Here is a 20,215-nt window from a genome sequence, read left to right on the forward strand (position 1 = left end):
CTCATGACACACAGCATTCTGTGGAAAGGATTGTCAACACCATGGAAGAGAACCCCAATAGAGAGACATCATGAAAGTCTGGAAGGATTACACCATTGAAGATGCCATCATTGTTATAGAAAAAGCCATGAAAACCATCCAACCCAAAACAATAAATTCCTGCTGAAGAAACTGTGACCGGATGTTATGCATGACTTCTCGAGATTTATGACAGAGCCAATCAAGGAAATCATGGAGAGATTGTGGATATGGCAAAAATAGGAAGGGGTGAAGGGTTTCAAGACAGGGATCTTGGAGAAATTCAAGGCTAAAGACACCACATCAGAGGAATTAACATAAGGCAACTTGATGGAGATGAGTATTTCCAAACCAGTGCTAGAGATTGAGGAAGATGTAGAAGAGGCAATGCCAGGAAACAAATTTGACATTAGACAATCTGGCATAAGGGCTCTAATTATTCAAGACTGCTTTTGATTTAATTTATAACATAGAACTTTCTATTATATGAGCACTGAAACTAACGCAAAAGATGAATGGAAGATTAGTACCATATAGAAACATTTTTAGAGAAATGAAAAAGCAAGAAAGTCAGACAGAAATTATAATGATTTCCATAAAGTTATACCAAGTGTGCCTGCCTCCACCTCTTCCACATCCTCTACCTCTGCCATCCCTGAGACAGCAAAACCACCCCTTCCTCCTCTTCCTCTTCCTCACCTACTCAAGGTGAAGACAATAAAAAAGACCTTTATAATGATCCACTTATACTTAATGAATAATAAATTATAAGCAAGAGAAAATGTATTTAATTTTTTTATCTATCTTACTTTACTGTAAGAAGACAATATATAATAAATATGACATACAAAATTATGCATTAATCAACTGTTCATGTTATCAGTAAGGCTTCCATCAACAGAAGGCTAGTAGCAGTTAAGTTCTGGAGGAGTCACAAGTTATACATGGATTTATGATGGTGTGGAGGGTTGGTACTCTTAATCTCCATATTGTTCAAGGGTTAACTGTATATAATAGAATTGTATTGCAGTTTATAGGTATTCTGGCTCAGTTTTAGGCCACCATAGTAAAGTAAATATTGCAATAAAGCTAGTCACACTAATTTTTTTGTTTTCCCAGTGAAAATATAAGCTTTGCTCATACTGTACTATAGCCTACTAAGTGTGCAATAGCATTATGTCTAAAAAATGCACATATCTTAATTTAAAATTTTTTATCACTAAAAAATGCTAACAATCATCTGAAGCTTTAGTGAGTTATAATCTTTTTGCTGATGGAGGGTCTAACCTCTATGTTGAAGGCTGCTGACTCATCAAGGTGGTAGTTGCTGAAGGTTGATGTGACTATGGCCATTTTTTTAAAACTTTTATTTTAGGTTCAGAGGTACATGTGTAGATTTGTTATATGAGTAAACTCATGTCACAGAGGGTTGTTGTATGGATTATTTCATCACTCAGGTACTAAGCCTAGTACCCATTAGTTATTTTTCCTGATCTTCTCCCTCCTTCCACCCTCACCTCTACAGTAGGCCCCTGTGTCTGTTGTTCCCCTCTTTGTATCCATGTGTTCTCATTATTTAGCTCCCACTTATAAGAAAGAACATGTGGCATTTGGTTTTCTGTTCCTGCATTAGTTTGCTAAATATAATAGCCCCCCTGCTATATCCATGTTCCCACAAAGGACATGATCTCATTCTATTTTATGACTGCACAATATTCCATTGGTGTATATGTACCACGTTTTATTTACCCAGTCTGCCATTGATGGACATTTAGGTTGATTCCATGTCTTTGTGATTGTGAATAGTGCTGCAATAAACATATGCATGCGTCTTTATGACAGAACGATTTATACTCCTTTGGGTATATACCCAATAATGGGATTGCTAGGTCAAATGGTAATTCTGCTTTTAGCTCTTTGAGGAATCCCACACTGCTTCCCACAATGGTTGAACTAATTAACACTCTCACCAACAGTGTATAAGCATTCTCTTTTTCTCTGCAACCTTGCCAGTATCTGGGTTTTTTTTGTCTTTTTAATAAAAGCTATCCTGACTGGTGTGAGATGGTATCTCATCGTGGTTTTGATTTGCATTTCTCTAACGATCAGTTATATTGAGTTTTCTTTCATGTGATTGTTGGCCTGTGATTCATGTGATTTTTTCATGTGATATGTCTTCTTTTGAAAAGGATCTGTTCATGTCCTTTGCCCACTTTTTAATGGGTTGTTTTTTCTTGTAAATTTGTAGAAGTTCCTTATAGATGTTGGATATTGGACGTTTGTTCAGATGCATATTTTGCAAATATTGTCTCCCATTCTGTAAGTTGTCTGTTTGCTCTATTGATAGTTTATTTTGCTGTGCAGAACCTCTTAAGTCTAATTAGACCTTATTTGTCAATTTTTGCTTTGGTTGCAATTGCTTTTGGTGTCTTCATCATGAAATCTTTGCCAGTTTCTACATCCAGAATGGTACTGCTGAGGTTGTCCTCCAGGGTTTTCATACTTTTCCCTGTTGCCTGTTTGTGTCATCTTTGCGGAAGATCAGATGGTTCTGGTGTGCAGCCTTACTTCTGAGTTCTCTATTCTGTTCCATTGGTCTGCGTGTCTGTTTTTGTGCCAGTACCATGTTGTTTTCATCACTGTAGCCCTATAGTGTAGTTTGAAGTCAGGTAGTGTGATGCCTCCAACTCTGTTCTTTTTGCTGAGGAGTACCTTGGCTGTTCAGGCTTTTTGGTTCCATGCAAATTTTTAAATATTTTTCTCTAGTTATATAAAGAATGTCATTGGTAATTTGACAGGAATAGCATTGAATCTGTAAGTTGTTTTGTATGGCCATATTAACAATACTGATTCTTCCTATCCATGAATATGAAATGTTTTTCCATTTGTTTGTGCCATCTCTGATTTCTTTGAGCGCTGTTTTGTAGTTCTCCTTGTAGAGATCTTTCACCTCCCTGGTTATCTGTATTCCTAGGTATTTTATCCTTTTTGTGGCATTTGTGAATGGGATTGTGTTCCTGATTTGGCTCTCAGCTTGGCTATTGTTGGTATATAGGAATGCTAGTGAATTTTGTACATTGATTTTGTATCCCGAAACCTTGCCGAACTTGTTTACCAGTTGAAGGAGCTATAGACCAAGACTATAAGATTTTCTAAATATGGAATCATGTCATCTGCAAACAGGGATAATTTGACTTCCTCTCTTCCTATTTGGATGCCCTTTATTTCTTTCTCTTGCCTGATTGCTCTGGCCAGGACTCCCAATACTATGCTGAATCAAAGTGGTAAGAGAGGGCATCCTTACCTTATGCTGGTTTTCAAGGGGAATTTTTCCAGCTTTTGACCATTCAGTATGACATTGGCTGTGGATTTGTCATAGATGGCTCTCATTATTTTGAGATATGTTCTTTCAATACCTAGTGAACTGAGAGTTTTTAACATAAGGGACATTGAATTTTACCAAAAGCCTTTTCTGCATCTTTTCAGATGATCAGGTGGTTTCTGGCTTTAGTTATGTTTAAGTGATAACTTTATTGATTTGCATATTGTTGAACCAACCTTTCATCCCAGAGATAAAGCCCACTTCATCATTCTGGATTAGCTTTTTGATGTGCTGCTGGGTTCAGCTTGCAAGTGTTTTGTTGAGGATTTTTGCATAAATGTTCATTGAGGATACTGGCCTGAAGTTTTCTTTTTTCATTATGCCTCTGACTATGGCAATTTTTAAAAATAAGACAGCAATAAAGTTTGCAGTATCAATTGGCTCTTCCAGTACAAAAATTTTCTCTGTATTATGCAATGTTATTTGATAGCATTGTACCCATAGTAGAACTTCTTTCAAAATTGAAGCCAATGTTCTCAAACCCTGCTGCTGCTTTATCAACTAGTTTTATGTCATATTCTAAATCCTTTGTGGTCATTTCAACAATGTTCACAGCATCTTCGCTGGAAGTAGATTCCATCTTAATAAGCCACTTTCTTTGCTCATTCATAAAAAGCAAACTCTCATTCATTCAAGTCAGATCATGAGATTGCAGGAATTCAGTCACATCTTCAGGCTTCATTTCTAATTTTGGTTCTCTTGCTATTTCCACATCTGTGTTACCTCCTCCACTGAAGCCCTGAATCCCTCCAAGTCATCCATGAGGGTGGGAATCAACTTCTTCCAACCTCCTGTTAATGTTGGTATTTTGACCTCCCATGAATCACAAATGTTCTTAATGGTATTTATAATGCTGAATCCTTTCCAGAAGGTTTTTCAATTTACTTTGCCAAGATCCATCAGAGAAATCGCTTTCTATGGCAGCTATAGCCTTACAAAATGTATTTCTCAAATAATAAGACTTGAAAGTTGAAATTCCTCCTTGATCCATGGGCTACAGAATGGAGGTTGTGTTAGCAGGCATGAAAACAATATTGACTTCCTTGCACATTGCCATCAGAACTCTTGGATGACCAGGTACATTGTCAATGATTTGTCATATATTGAAAGGAATCTTTTTCTCTGAGCAATAGGCCTCAACAATAGGCTTAAAATAGTCAGCAAACCATGCTGTAAACAGATTTGCTGTCATCCAGACTTTGTTATTACACGTATAGAACACATGCAGCATGAATTTAGCATAATTCTTAAGGGCCCTAAGATTTTCAGAATGGTAGATGAGCTTCAACTTAAAGCTACCAGCTGCATTAACCCCTAACAAGAGTTTCAGCCTATCCTTCTAAGTTTTCAAACAAGACTTCTCTCTAGCTATAAAAGTCCTAGATGTCCTCTTATTCCAATGTAAACCTATTTCATGATCCTAACTAGATTTCTAGATACCTTGCTACAGCTTCTCCATCAGCACTTGCTGCTTCCCCTTGCATTTTTATGTTGTGGAGACAGCTTCTTTCCTTAAACCTCATGAACCAAGTTCTGCTAGATTCCAACTTTTCTTCATCTTATCTCTCTCAGCCTTCATAAAATTGAAGAGAGTCAGGGCCTTCCTCTAGATTAGGCTTTGGTTTAAGAGAATGTTATAGCTGGTTTGATCTTCTATCTAGACCACTAAAACTTTCTCCGTATCAGCAAGAAGCCTCTTTTGCTTTCTTATCATTCGTGTGTTCACAGGAGAAGCTCTTTTAATTTTCCTCAACAGTTTTTCCTTTGCATTCAGGATTTGGCTATTTGGCACAAACGTTCTAGCTTTCAGCTTCTCTCAGCTGTTGACATACCTTCTTCACTAAGCTTAATCATTTCTAGTTTTTTAATTAAAATGAGATGTGAGAGTTTTCCTTTCACTTGAACATGTAAAGGCCATTGTAGGGTTATTAACTATACTAATTTTAATATTGCTGTATCTCAGGGAATAGGGAGGCTTGAGGAAAGGGAATGAGACTGGGGAATAGCCAGTTGGTGGAGCAGTCAGAACATTCACACCAGTTATAGACTAAGTTTCCTATCTTACATGGACATAGTTCATAGTGCCCCAAAACAATTACAACACTAACACCAAAGATCACTAATTATACACCACCATAACAGATATAATAATGATGAAAAGTTTGAAATATTGCAAGAAATAGCAAAATGTGACACAGACACAAAGTGAGCACATGCTTTTGGAAAAAAATGGCCCTAATGGACTTGTTCAATGCAGTGTTGCCACAAATCTTCAATTTGGAAAAACCACAATATCTATAAGATGCAATAAAGTAGAATGCAATAAAATGAGGTTTGCCTCATTTTAGATTTTTTCTCAAAGGAGAGAAAGGCCCTCTGGTTGAATGAAGAAGTTAGGGTAAGATGGAGGAAGATGCAGAATCTAGACCTCTGACCTTTTGGCTTATCCATCTTCTTTTCCCTTGATAGAGCCCCCAAAGGATCTTCTTGGAACAAAGGAACTCTAAAGAGCAGACATGAAACATCAATCATTTGATCAGTCTCTCTGCCCGTGCCAGGCTTTTTGTCACAGCAGACAGTATCATCCAATTCCCATTAAAGAAACACTGGAGTTCTATTTGACTCATTTCAATCCTTCTTTTACCATAATCAATCTGTTACTGCAGCATATTTTATTTTATAACTGTGCTTCTGTGATATAAAATAAGCAGCAAAAAACGTACAAAGTCACCCAAACAACTCATCTATGTAAGAACAATAATCCAAGAATTGAAATAAATTTCTAGATGCTTTGACTAAATTTTCCAGTTATCCTCTAGATATCACTATCATACAGATAGAGGCAACACTCTTCCATGTCAGCCCTCCCTCTCTGGGTTGGTTCAGAGGAATGTTCTCTCCATCAGGAAGAACCACTGCTGTGACTCTAAGCCTTCTCCCTGCCCCATTACTATGACTATCTGTAAGGGTGCACAGTACCTCCTGTAGCCATACCTCCATTTGGTGTGTGAGGAGTGCCCTTGGATAGACTTTTCATATTAATTTAAATTCTCATAATTCTTGCCCACCAGTGGATATCTTTGACATACTCCCTGGCTTCTACCTGGAAATATTGACTTACTTTGATTTTTTCCCCCAACCATTCTCCATGAAAGACCCTTTATTTTGGAAGAATCACCACAGAACCATTCCCAGAGCACATAAAGGACATCCTTGATGAGGAGGAAAAAAAAAAAAAAAAAAAAAAAACTTTAGACCAATGCTGACAAAAGCTATTTTTCATCCACAAAGATAATCCTGAAAAGTTTCCTCATCAAAAGTTATTCACCTCTAAAAATGCTACTAAAACTAACTAGTGAGTTTAGCAGGGCAATAGAATTCAAGATCAACATACAAAAATCAACTATATTTCTATATGTTGGCCAAAAAAAATCATAAACTGAAAAAAAAAGCATCATTTGCAAACCATCCAAACAAATGAAATATTCAAAGATAATTCTGAAACAAGGTTGTGCAAGGCCTGCACTGAAAATGATAAAACATTGCTACACTAATTGTAAAAGATTAAATAAAAACCATATCCATGAGTTGGAAGACTCAGTAATGTTAGGGTGCTAATTCTCTCCAAATGATCTAGAGTCAATGCAATTCCTATCAAAACCCCAGAAATTAGCAAACTAAAATTCATATGACAGTGCAAGGAACAGAATAGCCAAAACAATCTGACAAAAAAAAAGAACAAAGTTGGAGGACTAGCAGCACCTATTTTCAAGGCTTACCCTAAGCTAGCAATCAAAACACTCTGCTATTGGTGTAAAGATAGACAAATAGATCAATGGAACAGAATAAAGAATCCAGAAGTTGACCCACAAATATGTGGATTTTTTTAATGGGCAAAGGCAATGTGGTAGAGAAAGTATAGTCTTTTCAACAAAAGGCACTGGAATTATTGAATTACTATATGCAAGAGGAAGAGGAGGAGGAAGAGAAAGAACTTTAGTCCATACTTCACACTGCATACAATAATGGTTCATAGACCTCAAACTATGTGAAAATAAACCTACTACTATAAAAATTCTGGAAGAAACCATATGATAAAAGTTTTGCTACCTTGAATTAGACAAAGATTTCTTAAATATGACACCAAAAGCACAATTCATGAAAGGAAAGATAAATCAATAAATTAGGCTTCATCAAAACTAAAAATATCTGCTCTTTAAAGGACGCTGTTACCTGGGTGACAAAATAATATGTACAAAGCCCCATGGCACATGTGTACCTATGTAGCAAATCTTCACCTGTACCCCCAAACCTAAAATAAAAGTTAAATAAATAAGAGACACTGTTAGGTAATTAAAAGACAAATAACAGACTGAAAGAAAATATTTACAGTCTGTTAAAGGATTTTTAACCAAAATATGTAAAGAACTCTTAAAATCAATAAGAATACAAGCAACTCAATAAAATGGGGCAAAAGATTTGAACAAACAAGATATATAGGTGGCAAATAAACACATATTCAACATCATTATTCATTAAGGACATTATCATTAAACTCACATTGATGTTCCACTACATACCTATTTGAATGGCTAAAATTAAAAAGACTGAGCATACCAAGTGTTAGTGAGAATGTGCAGCAAATGGAACATTTATACACTTCAAATGGAAATGTAAGACAGTACAATCACTTTGAAAAACAATTTGGCAGTTTCATAAATAAATATATACCTACAATATCATCCAGCCATTATGTTCCTAACTATTTACCCAAAAGCATATATCCATAAAAAGACATCAACATGAATGTTCCTAGCAGCTTCATTTAAATAGTCAAAAACTGGAAACAGCTCAAATATCCACCAAGAGATAAACACTCTGTGGTCTATCCATACAATGGACTACTACTCAGCAGTAAAAAGGGATAAACTATTAATGTATGAAAAAACCATGAATTTCAAAATAATTATTCTGAGTAAAAGCAGCCCAACCCCTATCCTTCAAAAAAGAGTACATACTGAATAATTCCACTTACATAAAATTCTAGAAAATGCTAACTAATCCATAATTACAGAAATCAGATCAACTGTTGCCTGGCGACAATGGAACAAGGTAGGAGATACACAAGAGTCAAGAAAACTTTTGAAAGTGCTATATCTGCTCATCATCTTGATTGTGATAATGTCTCACAGGTCCATACATGTCAAAATGCACCCAGGTGTATACTTTAAATATGTGTACTTTATCTGCTGGAGCTACTGTGCCAATTATACCTTGCTAAAGCTGTGCAAATAAAACTGAAAAAGTTCAAAAGGAAGTATTTAGGAAGGATAATTAATTTTATTTGCTCTAGTCTCTACAGTGTCATATGTAAACAGTTGTTTGAAAGCCAAGAATTAAATGACAACAGTCTTAATCTTTAGTGAGGCTGTTGAAAAACATCAGATGGAACCCAATTCATAACCTATGAATTCTTATCCCATCAAAACACCTTCAATTCACCATCTCCTCATCCTATTTATCTTTCATAGATGCCCAGGACTGCCCCTAAAAGACTCTCTTTCCTTCTCTCTCTAAACACCCTGAATCCTCTCTTTCTCAGCCTTGCCCTGTGGTCATTTTCCCCATCTTTCCCCTACCTTCCTAGAGGTATTCTCCAGTCACTCTGCCACTGCCTCCTCCAGCACCTTTATTCTTCTCAACTCTGATCTACTACTTCTTCTAGATCAGCATTTTTCTATCCATTATCCTAAGCAGCATAACTGAAACCCCAGAGGCCAAAAAGTAAAATAATCTTCTTTGGAAGCAGAATGAGTAGAGGTAGAAAGGAATGCTCATACATTAATAATTTTTTTAATTCTAACAGCTGGGTGGTGGAGGAGACTCCCTTATTTTAAAAAGAAAAGATTGGTCCCAAGATCCTGGTCCCCTCTCTGCTCAGAGATCCTCTCTCTGCTCTCGTCCTTCTTCATTCATTTTCACAGGCAAAGGGATTCGGTTTGGCTCTATTCAGTCTTCCATTCTGACTCTAGATTGCATCCCTATGCCTGAAACACATTGCCCCTTCCCAGCACACCCTGCCCATTCTCTATCTACTGCTATTTTAGGTGGTTGTTGTTGCTGTTGTTTTGTTTTGCCTCTTCTCAATCCCTCCAAAGCCACTAGAAGAGAAATGACCCATTTCATCCTTTTAAGTAGCTCTCTCTTCACATGTATCTTTGGACTTGTAGATGAAGCAAATTCTTTATGAATTTAAATTTTAAGGGCTCTGCTTGTTAAATGTTTGTCCATTTGTCTGCATATAGTTAATATAATTAAACTGTCTGTCTGCAGCACTGCTCTCTGCAGAAGACTGTAAAGTCTGTTCCATCACTTCTTCCAGGCTTCTTATCATGGTGGCTGCAGTGTTTGCCCACACTGAACTGTCTGCCACCACTTCACCCACTCCTCCCACTTGCCCCACTCCCCTCCTCCTGCTTCATGTTCCAACATTATCAAAAGACCTATAGTCCCCAACTTTACATCCCTGGAACACCATCACCTGGGAATTACCCTCTGCCTAAAGCAGAGGTCAGCAAACTTTTTCTGTAAAGGACCATATGCAAATATTTCAGGCTTTGCAGGCCATGTGGTCTACTCAGTTCTGCCATCATCGCACAAATGCAGCCACAGGCCGTACATAAATGAATAAGTGTGGCTGAGTTACAATAAATCCTTATTTCCAAAAACAGCCAACAGATTTGACCTGTGACTGTAGTTTGCCAAACCCTGGTCTAAAACATCCTCCCTTCCCAATCTCCACCTGGCTACCTCCTAGTTCTCCTGCAGGACTAAGCACCTTACCTCTGGAGCGTGCTTTCTCCTATGACTGGTCAGGTTCATCCTTTCTTTGTACTCTTATAGGAATATATGTGGAATACATTTTGTAGGGGGAGGAAAAGTTTCTTCCCAAAGACTCATGGTTTCTTCCATGAGGAGGGAGCTCATGGAAGGAGGGAGCTCTGCTATCATAACACCACTGGCCTCTCTCTACTCCTACTCACTCCTCCCCGTGGGAGACAGAGCAACTTGGAGGAGTCTAGCTCCTCCTCTCACTTGTGGGAGCAAACTGGCCACAGAGAACATGTATTTCTGCTGCTTTTCTATGACACAGAGGGTACTCTCTGCCACTCTTGGGAAAGGCCTGTCTGCCAGTGCTACTGTGCCCGGGCACATAAGTCTGTCTCATTCCAGAGTTCTCCATTATTAGTTTAACCAGTAACAACAGTAACATTTTTATCACCATCAATCTTACTTCCTGATTATCTCTTAATTGGTTCAGAACTCTAGAGGGAAACAGAAATGCTATTTATAAGGTGCCACTGAACTCCAACGTGCACCAGTAGCCGCAGCATTCAGCATGTTGCTTGGAAATTTTCTTTGTGTATCTTCTATCACCTCAGTTCAGTGATTCCCTGAGTGGACTACAGTCAACTAGAAAGTCCTTCCAATTGTCACAAACAAATCCAGAAATGCAAATCTTCCTTTCATGTTGACAGCAAATGACGCCATTCTGTTAGCTTTTATCTTTACCTACAATCAAATATTTCTTACTAATAAGCTGTTGAGTGCTATAGTTTGGATATGTTGTTCCCCAAACCTCATGTGGAAATTTGATCCCCATTGTTGGAGGTGGAGCTTAATAGGAAGTGTTTGGGTTATGAGGGTAGAGCCCTCATGAATGGCTTGGTTCATCCTCAAGGTAACAAGTGAGTTCTCATTCTCATTCCTGCAGGAGTTGGTGTTAAAAAGAGCCAGCATGTGATCTCTACACATACCAGCTACCCTTTTTCTTCTGCCATGTGTAGAAGCTACCTGAGTCCCTCACCAGAAAAAGATGATGGCTGTATACTTCTTGTACAACCTGCAGACCCCTGAGCTAAATAAACCTCTTTTCTTTATAAATTAGCCAGCCTCAAGTATTCCTCTATAGCAACACGAATGGATTAAGACAGTAAGTTAACAATAGTTTCCAAGTTGAAAGTACTAAAAGAGTTTACTAAATATTTAATTACATATTCAGTTAAGAAATATGGCAGCCACGCTTTTGGAAATCCTGCAAAATTTTATTAAGCATGAGCACATAAGACAGAATTTCAGCAGTTTTCAGGAAAGACAATTTGTGAATAGTGTTATCACTGATGCTATATTCAATTGATCATGGTTTTCAACCACTGTTATTCAAAAGTATTCCACCTGTCCTCAGTAGAAAATCACTCAGTAATAGCAAAGAATTAAAAATTCAAAAATATTTTAAATGACCCAGTAGTTCCAATTCTACGGATATACTCCACAAAATATTTGGAAATGTTCATCGAAAGACATGTATAAGAATGTTCATAACAGTTTTGTTTTATAATAGTTTAAAATTGGGAACAACCCTAATACCTATCATAGAAGAATAAATGGTGGAATATTTATGCAATTGACTATTACACAGCAATGAAAAAGAACAAACTACTTTTACATACTTTTCTGTGGAGCAACATGAATGAATCTAACATACATAAAGATGACCAACAGATTGCCAGCAAGATGGCCAAATAGGAACAGCTCTGGTCTGCAGCTCCCAGTGAGACCAACACAGAGATGGGTGATTTCTGCATTTCCAAGTGAGGTACCCAGCTCATCTCATTGCGACTGGTTAGACACTGGGTACAGCCCACAGAGGGTGAACAGAAGCAGGGTAGGGCATTGCCTCACCTGGGAAACACAAGGGGTTGCAGAACTCCCTCCCCTAGCCAAGGAAAGCCATAAGGGATGGTGCTATCTGTCCCAGATACTATGCTTTTCCCATGGTCTTTACAACCTGCAGACTAGGAGCTTCCCTTGGGTGCCTACACCACCAGGGCTCTGGGTTTCAAGCACAAAATTGGGCAGCTGTTTGGGCAGACACTGAGCTATCTGCAGGAGTTCTTTTGTTTTGTTTTATTTTGTTTCATTTTGTTTTGTTTGTTTTTTCTTACTCTAGTGGTGCCTGGAATACCAGCAAGACCTAACTGTTCACTCCCCTGAAAAGGGAGCTGGGCCAGGGAACCAAGTGGTCTTGCTCAGTGGATCCCACCCTTACAGAGCCCAACAAGTGATCCACTGGCTTGAAATTCTCACTGCCAGCACAGCAGTCTGAAGTCGATCTGGGATTCCTGAGCTTAGTGGGAAGAGGGGTGTCCACCATTACTGAGGCATGAGTAGGCAATTTCCCCTTCACAGTGTAAACAAAGCTGCCGGGAAGTTTGAACAGGGTACAGAACCCACCGCAGCTTAGCAAAGCCACTGTAGCCACACTGCCTCTCTAGATTCCTTCTAAGCAAGGCATCTCTGAAAGAAAGGCAGCAGCCCCAGTCAGGAGCTTCTACATAAAACTCCTGTCTCCCTGAAACAGAGCACCTGGACAAAGAGGCAGCTGTGGGTGCAGCTTCAGCAGACTTAAACATTCCTGCCTGCTGGCTCTGAAGAGAGCAGTCAATCTCCCAGGACAGCACTCGAGCTCTGCTAAGGGACTCACTGCCTCCTGAAATGGGTCCCTGACCCCCATGCCTCTTGATGGGGAGAGACCTCCCAGCAGGAGTCAACAGACACCTCATACAAGAGAGCTCTGGCTGGCATCTAGCAGGTGCTCCACTGGGACAAAGCTTCCAGAGGAAGAAACAGGCAGCAATCTTTGCTGTTTTGCAGCCTCTGCTGGTGATACCCAGAAAAACAGGGTCTGGAGTGGACCTCCAGCAAACAGCAGCAGACCTGCAGAAGAGGGGCTTGATCATTAGAAGGAAAACCAACAAACAGAAAACAGAAAGCATCAACATCAACAAAAAGGACAACCATGCAAAAACTTCATCTGAAGGTCACCAACATCAAAAACAAAAGGCAGATAAATTCATGAAGAAGAGGAAAAATCAGCGTAAAAAGGCTGAAAATTCCAAAAACCAGAATGCCTCCTCTCCTCCAAAAGATCACAACTTCTCACCAGCAAGGGAGCAAAACTGGTCAGAGAATGAGTTTGAGGAATTGACAGAAGTAGGTTTCAGAAGGTGGATAATAACAAACTCCTCTGAGCTAAAGGAGCATGTTCTAACCCAATGTAAGGAAGATAAGAACCTTCATAAAAGGTTACAGGAACTGCTAACTAGACTAACCAGTTTAGAGAAGAACATAAATGACCTGATGGAGCTGAGAAACACAGCACAAGAACTTCATGAAGCATACACAGGTACCGATAGCTGAATCAATCAAGCAGAAGAAAGGCTATCAGAAATTGAAGATCAACTTAAGGAAATAAAGCTTGAAGACAAGATTAGAGAAAAAAGAATGAAAAGGAATGAACAAAGCCTCCAAGAAATATAAAACTATGTGAAAAACCAAACCTAGGTTTGATTGGTATTACTGAATGTGACAGGGAGAATGGAACCAAGTTGTAAAACACACTTCAGGATATTATCCAAGAGAACTTCCCCAACATAGCAAGACAGACCAACATTCAAATTCAGGAAATACAGAGACCACCACAAAGATATTCCTCTAGACTAGCAACCCCAAGACATATAATTATCAGATTCACCAAGGTTGAAATGGAGGCAAAAATGTAAAGGGCAGCCAGAGAGAAAGGTCAGGTTATCCACAAAGGGAAGCTCATTAGACTAACAGCAGATATCTCAGCAGAAACCCTAGAAGCAAGAAGAGAGTGGGGACCAATATTCAACATTCTTAAAGAAAAGAATTTTCAAGCCAGAATTTCATATCCAGTCAAACTAAGTTTTATAAGCAAAGGAGAAATAAAATCTTTTACAGTCAAGCAAATTCTAAGGGATTTTGTCACCACCAGGCCTGCCTTACAAGAACTCCTGAAGGAAGCACTAAATATGGAAAGGAAAAACCAGTACTAATTACTGCAAAAAAATACCAAAATGTAAAGACCATTGACACTATGAAGAAACTGCTCAACTAACGGGCAAAATAAGCAGCTAGCATCATAATAACAGGAACAAATTCACACATAACAATATTAACCTTAAATATAAATGAGCTAAATGCCCCAATTAAAAGACACAGACTGGTAAATTAGCTAAATTGTCAAGACCCATCAATGTGCTGTATTCAGGAAACCCATCTCACTTGCAAAGTCACACATAGGCTCAAAATAAATAGATAAAGGAATATTTACCAAGCAAATGGAAAGCAAAAAAACCAGGGTTGCAATCCTAGTCTCTGATAAAACAGACTTTAAACCAACAAAGATCAAAAAAGACACAGAAGGGCATTACATAATGGTAAAATGATCAATGCAACAAGAACAGCTAACTATCCTAAATATATATGCACCAATACAGGAGCGCACAGATTTATAAAGCAAGTTCTTAATGACCTACAAAGAGACTTAGACTCCCACACAATAATAGTGGGAGACTTTTAACACTCCACTGTCAATATTAGACAGATCAATGACGTAGAAAATTAACAAGGATATTTAGGACTTGAACTCAGCTCTGGACCAAGCAGACCTAATAGACATCTACGGAACTCTCCACCCCAAATCCACAGAATATACATTCTTCTCAGTACCACATCACACTTACTCTAAAATTGACCACATAATTGGAAGTAAAACACTCCTCAGCAAATACTAAAGAATGGAAATCATAACAAACAGTCTCTCAGATCACAGTGCAATCAAATTAGAACTCAGGATCAAGAAACTCACTCAAAACTGCACAACTACATGGAAACTGAACAACCTGCTCCTGAATGACTACTGGATAAATAACGAAATTAAGGCAGAAATAAATAAATTATTTGAAACCAATGAGAACAAAGACACAATGTACCAGAATCTCTGGGATACAGCTAAAGCAACATTTAGAGGGAAATTTATAGCACTAAATGCCCACAGGAGAAAGTGGGAGAGATCTAAAATCTACACCCTAACATCACAATGAAAATAACTAGAGAAACAAGAGCACACAAATTCAAAAACTAGCAGAAGACAAGAAATAACTAAGATCAGAGCAGAACTGAAGGAGATAGAGGCAGGAAAAACTCTTTAAAAAATAATCAATGAATCCAGAAACTAGTATTTTGAAAAGATTAACAAAATAGATAGACTGCTAGCCAGATTAATAAAGAAGAAAAGAGAGAAGAATCAAATAATCACAATAAAATACGATAAAGGGGATATGACAAGTGATCCCACAGAAATACAAACTACCATCAGAGAATACTATAAACATCTCTACCCAAGTAAACTAGAAAATCTAGAAGAAATGGATAAATTTCTGACACATACATCCTCCCAAGACTAAACCAGGAAGAAGTCGAATCCCTGAATAGACCAATGACAAAGTCTAAAATTGGGCAGTAATTAATCGCCTACCAACCAAGAAAAGCCCAGGACCAGATGGATTCACAGCCAAATTCTACAGGGGTACAAAGAGGAGCTGGTACTATTCCTTCTGAAACTATTCCAAAAAATAGAAAAAGAGAGACTCCTCCCTAACTCATTTTATGAGGTCAGCATTATCCTGATACCAAAACTCGGCAGAGACATAACAAAAAAAGAAAATTTCAGGCCATTATCCCTGATGAACATCAATGTGAAAATCCTCAATAAAATATTGGCAAACTGAATCCAGCAGAACATTAAAAAGCTTATCCACCACAATCAACTTGGCTTCATCCCTGGGTTGCAAGGCTGGTTCAACATACACAAATCAATAAACATAATCTGTCACATAAACAATACCAATGACAAAAACCACATGATTATAGATGCAGAAAATGCCTTCAATAAAATTTAATGCCCCTTCATGCTAAAAACACTCAATAAACTAGGTACTGATGGACCATATCTCAGTAAGAGCTATTTATGACAAACTCACAGCCAATATCATACCAAATGAGCAAAAACTGGAAGCACTTCCTCTGAACATTGCCACAAGACAAAGATGCCCTCTCTCACCACGCCTATTGAACACAGTATTGGAAGTTCTGGCCAGGGCAATCAGGCAATGGAAAGAAATAAAGGATATACAAATAGGAAGAGAGGAAGTCAAATCATCTCTGTCTGCAGATGATATGATTGTATATTTAGAAAACCCCATCATCTCAGCCCAAAAAAATCTTTAAGCTGGTAAGCAACTTCAGCAAAGTCTCAGGATATAAAATCAATGTGTAAAAATCACAAGCATTCCTGTACACCAATAATAGACAAACAGAGCCAAATCATGAGTGAACTCTCATTCTCAATTGCTACAGAGAGAATTAAATACCTAGGAATACAACTTATAAGGGATGTGAGGACCTTTTCAAGGAGAATTACAAACCACTGCTCACAAAAATGAGAGGACACAAACAAATGGAAAAACATTCAATGCTCATGGATAGGAAGAATAAATATCACGAAAATGGGCATACTGCTCAAAGTAATTTATAGATTCAATGCTATTCCCATCAAGCTACTATGGACTTTCTTCACAGAATTAGAAAAAACTACTTTAAATTTCATATGGAACCAAAAAAGAACCATATAGCCAAGACAATCCTAAGCAAAAAGAACAAAGCCGGAGGCATCATGCTACCTGATTTCAAACTATGCTACAAGTCTACAGTAACCGAAATAGCATGGTACTGGTACCAAAACAGATATATAGATGAATGGAACAGAACAGAGGCCTCAGAAATAACACCACACATCTACAACCATCTGATCTTTGACAAACATGGCAAAAACAAGCAATGGGGAAAGGATTCCCTATTTAATAATGGTATTAGGAAAACTGGCTAGCCATATGCAGAAAACTGAAACTGGACCTCTTCCTTACACCTTATACAAAAATTAACTCCAGATGGATTAAAGACTTAAACACAAGAACTAAAACCATAAAAATGCTAGAAAAAAACCTAGGCAATACCATTGAGAACATAGGCATGGGCAAAGACTTCATGACTAAAACACCAAAAGCAATGGCAACAAAAGCCAAAACAAACTATCATCAGAGTGAACAGGTAACCTAAAGAATGGGAGAGAGTGGTGATCCAAGATGGTCAAATAGGAACAGCTCTGGAGTGCAGTTCCCTGTGAGAACAACACAGAGGGTGAGTGATCACCACATTTCCAAATGAGTTATTACTGCCCACAGACCAGGAGATTCCCAAACTGAAAAGTGCCATGAGATTCCAGCATGGCTGTTTCAGCTGGCACAGCGGGTCTCCACACAAAAACTCACACAAATCTGGGCGGCCATTTCAACTGGCACCTGGAATGCCTGGGAGACAGAGCTGCCCATTCAATGGAGAAAAAGGGAGCTGAAACAAGGAGACAGGTGATCTGGCTCAGCTGGTCCCACCCTCACAAAGACAAGCAATCTGAAATGCTCTCGATTGAGAGTTCCACAGCAAGCGCAGCTGGACCCTGGACAGTCCAGCTCTGTGGGGGGAAGGTTGTCTGCCATTACCAAGGAAGTCCACCACTACCAAGGCAGTCCGCCATTATCGAGGCAGTCCACCATTACTGAGGCAATCCATCATTACCAAGCAGTCTGCCATTACAGAGGCAGTTGCCATTACTGAGTCAGACTGCAATTACCCAGGCAGTTCTAACTATACCTCTATAAACAAAACCGCAAGGAAGTTCACACAGCAGCTAGGCAGAGCCCATAGCAGCTTAGCAATGCCTCTGCTGGCAGACTGTGACTAGGCTACCTCCTAGCTGGGTAGGGCACCTCTGAAAAAAGGCAGCAGCACAACAGGAACTTATAAATAAAGCCCCACCTTCCCAGGACAGAGCACCTGGGAAAAAAGGCAGTTATGAGTTCCACTGCAGCAGACTTAAACATACCTGCCCAGTAGCTCTGAATGGAACAACGGCGCTCACAGCTCAGCACTTGAGCTCTTATAAGGGTCAGACTGTCTCCTCAAGCAGCTCCCTGACCCCTGTATATCCAAAGAGACACCTCACAAAGGAGAGCTCAAGCTGACATCTGGCAGGTGTCCTTCTAGGACAAAGGTAACAGAAGAAGAAACTGGCAGCAACCCCTATAGCTCTGTAGCTGTCACAGCGAGCCCCAGGCAAACAGGGTCTGGAGTGGACCTCCAGCAGCCTTACAGCAGAGGAGCCTAACTGCTAGAAGGAAAACTAAAAAACAGAAAGAAATTACTTCATCATCAACAAAAAGGAGGTCCACTCAGAGACCCCACCCAAAAGCCACCAACCACAAAGACCACAGGAAGATAAATCCATAAAGATGGGAAGAAACCAGCACAAAAAGGATGAAAACACCCAAAACCAGAATGCCTCTCCTCCTCCAAGGGATCACAACTCCTCACCAGCAAGGGAACAAGGCTGGTTGGAGAATGAGTCTGATGAATTGGCAGAAACAGGCTTCAGAAGGTGGCTAATAACAAAATTGTCTGAGCTAAAAGGACATGTTCTAACCCAGTGCAAAGAAAGTAAGAACCTTGACAAAAAGCTAACGAGAATGAACTGCTTAGAGAGGAATATAAATGAATTGATGGAGCTGAAAAACACAACACGAGAACTTTGTGAAGCATACACAAGTTTCAATAGACGAATCGACCAAGCAGGAGAAAGGATATCAGAGATTGAAGATCAACTCAATGAAATAAAACTCTTTAGAGAAAAAAAGAGTAAAAAGAAATGAACAAAGTCTCCAAGAAATATGGGATGATGTGAAAAGACCTAATCTATATTTGATAAGTGCACCTGAATGTGACAGAGAGAATGAATCCAAGCTGGAAAACACTCTTCAGGATATTATCCAGGAGAACTTCCCCAACCTAGCAAGGAAGGCCAACATTCAAGTCCAGGAAATACAGAGAACACCACAAAGATATTCCTCAAGAAGAGCAACCCCAAGGCACATAATAGTCAGATTCACCAGGGTTGAAATGAAGGAAAAAATGCTAAGGGTAGCCAGAGAGGAAGGTCAGGTTACCCACAAAGGGAAGCCCATCAGACTCACAGAGGATCTCTCAGCAGAAACTCTACAAGCCAGAAGAGAGTGGGGGCCAATATTCAACATCCTTAAAGAAAAGAACTTTCAACCTAGAATTTCACATCCAGCCATACAAAGCTTCATAAGCAAAGGAGAAATAAAATCCTTTACAAACAAACAATTGCTGAGAGATTTCGTCACCACCAGGCCTGCCTTACAAGAGCTCCTGAAAGAAGCACTAAACAAGGAAAGGAACAACCAGTACCAGTCACTCCAAAAATGTACCAAATGGTAAAGAGCATCGACAAAATGAAGAAACCGCATCAACTAATGGGCAAAACAATGAGCTAGCATCAAAATGGCAGGATCAAATTCACACATAACAATATTAACCTTAAATGTAAATGGGCTAAATGCCCCAATCAAAAGACACAGATTGGCAAATTGGATAAAAATTCAAAACCCATCGGTGTGCTGTATCCAGGAAACCAATCTCACATGCAAGGCCACATATAGGCTCAAAATAAAGGGATGGAGGAAGATTTGCCAAGCAAATGGAGAGCAAACAAAAAGCAGGAGTTGCAATCCTAGTCTCTGATAAAATAGATGTTGAACCAACAAAGATCAAAAGAGACAAAGAAGGGCATTACATAATGGTAAAAGGATCAATGCAACAATAAGAGTTAATGATCCTAAATATACATGCACCCAACACAGGAGCACCCAGATACATAAAGCAAGTTCTTAATGACCTACAAAGAGACTTAGACTCCCACACAATAATAGTGGGAGACTTTAACACTCCACTGTCAATATTAGACAGATCAATGAC

Source organism: Aotus nancymaae, unplaced genomic scaffold (assembly GCF_030222135.1).
Source record: "Aotus nancymaae isolate 86718 unplaced genomic scaffold, 86718_ANA_hifiasm-v0.15.2.pri h1tg000014l, whole genome shotgun sequence".
NCBI classification, from domain to species: domain Eukaryota; kingdom Metazoa; phylum Chordata; class Mammalia; order Primates; family Aotidae; genus Aotus; species Aotus nancymaae.